Source organism: Varroa jacobsoni, unplaced genomic scaffold, assembly GCF_002532875.2.
Source record: "Varroa jacobsoni isolate VJ856 unplaced genomic scaffold, vjacob_1.0 scaffold_962, whole genome shotgun sequence".
Classification (NCBI taxonomy): Eukaryota; Metazoa; Arthropoda; class Arachnida; order Mesostigmata; family Varroidae; genus Varroa; species Varroa jacobsoni.
The window spans coordinates 232,103-237,137 of NW_019213864.1; the positions used below are offsets into that span (position 1 = coordinate 232,103).

At 42.2% G+C, this 5,035-nt stretch overlaps 1 long non-coding RNA gene across 1 annotated transcript in view; it reads right to left on the reverse strand.

Annotated features, from left to right (window-relative positions):
- The window catches only part of LOC147752821 (uncharacterized), an 18,931-nt gene extending 14,549 nt beyond the window's left edge, over window positions 1-4,382 (reverse strand). The window contains exon 1 of the long non-coding RNA XR_015313032.1: window positions 4,076-4,382. This is a non-coding gene — a long non-coding RNA (uncharacterized LOC147752821). The remainder of the gene's footprint in view (window positions 1-4,075) is intronic.
- Between the last annotated feature and the right edge of the window lie 653 nt (window positions 4,383-5,035).

The following is a 5,035-nucleotide window of genomic DNA, read 5'->3' on the forward strand; positions in this document are numbered from 1 at the left end:
ATATGTAACAGCTGGAAAGGATCGCCACATAATCAAAACAATTAGGAAAGGATATGTGCTATTTTGTAAAGCAACTTTGTTTCAATTTGTTCATACAAGCGTAGGCTCCCTCGGAGACTAGGAGACATTTTTTCATGTTTATTTTACAAGGCATATGTTATTTTTTTTAAGTGTAGCAGTGTAGTCAACGGCTATTCCATTTCATATAACTTTCTACGTTTACGTTTAAATGCATTGCTCTGTTTTATCTCCAGCACAGCTCTTATGTTTTACACGTTTGTTCCTGACGTTAGTTCCTGATGTCAACAACTTTACACGTGCACTACCGTTTAAGTTCGCTGGTGCAAGAAAAACCACATAAAAATTGTTTTTTTTTAAATAAGTCCCATTTTGCAAACGCTGATTATATTACAAATCTTCTTTATAATCCTAGAATTGTCTAGGATTCTCCCCGAACAGAAATACCTATAAGAAAGGAGCAAAACCTAGACTGTCAAACAGCTAAACTTTGATTACTTAGCACCCTTCACCGTATAGGGCAGACATCGGCTTTTTCCTCATGAGTCGCCCCCCAAATCGCCTTCTTCTAGTGATTACGTTTCGGAGAATCCACGTGCTTAATCCAATGCAACCGTATCTGCGCCTGAGATGCCGGGCGTCTAGCTAGCCACCTACACTGCATCCTGACTAGCGATAAATCAGCAGATCTCTTGACGGTAGCTCCTTTAAGTAGGTCCAAATGGCATCCGGTTCTAGATCAACTGCGTCCATGTATAAATTTAACAGGACATATCGCGTTAAAATGGTAAACTACGATAGGCCTTGTCTTATTTTATGGAGTGATACTCGTAAGAAAAGAAGACAGGGGTTAGAAAGCAAGTATACGAGATATAGACGGTATGCCCTAAACAAGCCGGGTTGGATATTTAGCTGAGCGAATATATTAGCTCCTGCTGCATGATCGCACACTAAATTTAGCCAACATCCCTGTCTGTTACTACGGTCCGACCTACCGGCTGCGTCGATTGTTAATCAGCGCTAACTTCAGGGGACGGTAACATTTACATCCACTTGTCCATATCGTTTGCCTAGCTTTTCCCAGCCCTCCTTGCTGTATCGTGAGGGAGACTGGTTTGGCCTCTTTCACGTTTGTGGCAACCTGTTTAAAATTAGAGTAAGATGCAGGAAAGCGGCTATGAAAAATGTGAAGACCTAAAAGTACAACGTGGGCAGACCACTGCGGTACGAAATGATAACTAAGGCAATAGGAATATTCATGTGTAATACAATCACGAATAATAACTGTATGTAAATGGGTGTTTGCGGACTTGAACCAGCTGCTTTCCAGGGGTGGCATTCAGCTAATGCAACAAACACAGTAATAAAAATTAAGGTAGTTAATCCAATGGATCCTGAGGGCACCGTTACGTAGTATAAAAATAAGGACACAGGTCGATCCAATTGCTTAGTCTATTTTCATATATATATATATATATATATATATGAATTCCTATGACACAATTGATATATTTCTATGAATGAAATAAAAACCTTATTCGATTTCCAGAACCTTTAACTAAGTTTTCTATAGATGTAATGCGACTTTTACGGAGCAGTCTGTCCCAATGTTATTTCGTTACTCAAATTTCACCAATCTATCAGGCTTTAAGCGTTGTCCGAAACCGCTTAACTAACATATACCATATTCGAGTTCGCAGAGAGTACATGACCTTCTTCGAAGTATATACTGCCCTAAAGTTATTCATATAAGGTTATTTGTTTCCGCCAACACAGTACAGCACAATAGAAAAGCGACCCAGAAAAATGAGCTTTAGCATCGTAAGCAGCATTTTCATAGGGCATCGTGCAGCCTTCAGTAATTGCCTTGAGAGACGAGCGCACTTGATGGTGGCCATATTGAACACAGTCCACTATATGTTCAAATGTCGAGGTATAAAACTTCTCTTTTTACCGTTGAGCTATTACCTTTGGGACCTGCGCTATGGAACTCATTCACCGAAGTGCACAAGGATACGTCCTCTCACCTAAGCCACCCGCTTTGAGGCCAGACATATAGCCGTATAGCTAATATAAAGGAAAAAATAGCGGAAGAGCGCCGGAGGTACGGACAATTTCGTACAGATAAGTAGACACGTCAAGACGGCCGAAGGATCAGAACGTTCTTCTACTGTGTCCGCTGCCGTAACGCACAGCAATTTGTGCCTACAGTAGCACTCAGAAAATTATGGAAAACACATGCAAATGTACGCCCTCCACTACCTACTAGCTACAGCCAATCTCGTAGTTGGACACCCTAGAACAGCCGGGTGAGCTGCAAATTCTTTGCAAAATGCTTGGCGGCCATCGAGAAGCTGAGGTATGGAAGGTTGGAAGAGGCAAGCGAATGAATGGGCGGGCAGTCGAACGGTCGGTCAGGGTTGCTGAAGAGGGATCGACAATATTTTGCACTAAGCACTGAGCTGAAAAAAGCGGCGCCTGCTTCGAAACCCTCTGTAAGGCAACTTCCCTCTCCGGCGGTTCTCGAATCGAGGAGTTTCGAAGGTACTTAGATCGCCACTTAAAGACGCGTAACCGATGTACTCTCTCAGCCAGTCCTAGATCGTCTACTCCAAAATTTATCAGAGGCGGCTAAGACACTTAAATGGTGCTGGTTATACGCAATGGAAAAAGCCTCTTTGCTTGGTCTACTACGAAGAAAAACGAGGGTCAAATAGCTTTGATCCAGTGATAATTAAAGGTGTGCACTGTTCTTTAGCTTTGAGAATCAACTACCTATGTGCTAGATCAGCTAGGGGCAAAACTATATATTGGAATTCAAACCATATCTACATATTTACTCGAAGAAGTGTGTTGATCCCTTGACAACTAGCGGCGTTCCTTACCTTTACCGTAAAAAACCAGCTTCTTACTGGTAGTATTTAGTATTTATTACTTAATAATGGCCACTAATATGACTTAGTAAAAATTTTCGTTTTAGTAAAATAACTTTTGTTGAAGTAATCCAAACCTCACAAGCACCCTGCGCTTCGAGTACCAATTTCTTTCGGCCCAAAGTTCTTGGACTCCCTAGTGACATCGTCCTAGGCTAGGCTTCTGCTATTCGAATAGGATTGCAACAACAATTTCTATGAAGCCCATCACTACCTCGGCAAGCGCCATAGTACGCAAGTCTATGAAAAATAACCGGTTTTCGATCAGAGAAAAAAGATTCACTCAGCAGTCTAATTGTCATTCCCTTTTCTTAAAATTTGTTATTGACTTTTTTTTTTAGTCAATAGGCCTCCTATTAGTGCTTCCTCTTCATTCTAGGTGGCACACGTATAGTCAGCTGTTACCTTCCTGTCGTTCGCACATCGTACGCTAGCGCTATTTTTTTTTTGACCGCTTTGATACGTGGCTACGCAGTGATGCTGCTAACAGGTAAATCAAATGAACAAGGACAGCGGGACATATATAGTCACCCAACAGTACTCATCACTCCACCGTCCGTCTATTTGTCTCTCTCTTCATATATTTTGAGTTATATATATATATATATTGTGTGCACGAAGATCTAGTTTGTGCCTTCAAGGAATGTTATTCCTTGAAGGCACAAACTAGTACGCTAGACGCGCGCCACGACGTTGTATTCTCTTGTCTTACTTCACTTAAAATGTATCTCCTTTTCTGGCCGATCTTTTGCGGTGGCCAAGCACGGACGTTATATAATAACAAGTTATTTTACCCAGTCTGCTCCACCGTTCCAAAGCCGATCGTGACCGCAAAAGCGATCATATCTTCAGCAGCCGAAACAGCATAATTGTCATCCTTACGGTTACTAGTCATTCCCTGCAGTCACTTCTAGCAAGCAACTACATACAATTATAACCACCGCATTAGCAACAGGATTCGCGCTCACAAAAACAACAACAATAACATCGGCCGCCAGATGAGATATGTGCGCGTGAACCATGGGCATCACCTCTGTAGAGAATGCGAGAAACAAAAGGCGGAGGCTGGGATTATAGAGGGAGTAAGAATATTATTTTGCCCATAAAATGTTAAAAGTTTATACCTTCGTGAGTCGCGATAAGCGGTACCAGCAACTGAATGGTAATGAACATCATTGCCGTCGTTACTGGCCACCGCTACTGTCCTTCCTTGTGCCATTAGTGAATTTTCTTGTTTTCTCGCGTCTTCTGTCACCCTTCCTGGTTTTTCGCTTCTTTGAGCGCTTCTTGCTTCTTTCTTCGGCTTCACTATCCTGCTGTCTTACCATCAGCAATTTTGCCTAGTTGACTCATTCGTTTACCACTCGGAGCTTCGGAATAATGGCTGCATCACGGGCAGCGACAGCGACCCCGTGCGTGTCGTCGGCCTTTCGAAAGCTTTCGTTAGACAACTCTCGATGCAGCTTTTGCCTATCGCCCCTTCTTTTCTCATTGAATATCCTCTACTTAACTCTTTCTGTCAATCGCTCCTCCCTTGGCAATATTTCTCTTTGTGCCGCCTACTCTCTATCTTTGTCTCGGTTTTTCCGTTGCTCTGAGCTGACGATGCTCGACCACCGCTTTCCTTTTTCTTAATGTTTCTTAGACGATTTTTTTCATGCTCCCTTTCCTTTCCCCCTTCCTTTTCTAGCATGGCTTTTGCTATCTTGCTCCTGTTTCGTTTGTATTCTATCCTCCAACCTAGCTAGCAACTGCTACTAGAGAGTGTTAACAATGAAAGGCGTTCTGTCACTACGCTACGTAAAACGCTCTAGGAGAGAAACGACTTACGCTTTAGAGATTCAGTTGGCGCTACGTCGGGGTACAGTATAAAGCGTACAAATGTACGGTGAACTCAACGAAGGTAGTCATTACATAAACTTCGACCGTCTATCACAAACGAAGAAGATTGAGCTGTTTTCACAGCTAAATACTACTTAGTTATAACAGTATATAGATTTTAACAATCAAACGTATTTTATACGTTGGACGGAGACAGAAAGTTCTCAGCCGGTGGCTGGAAACGAAGACTACAATAGGTATAT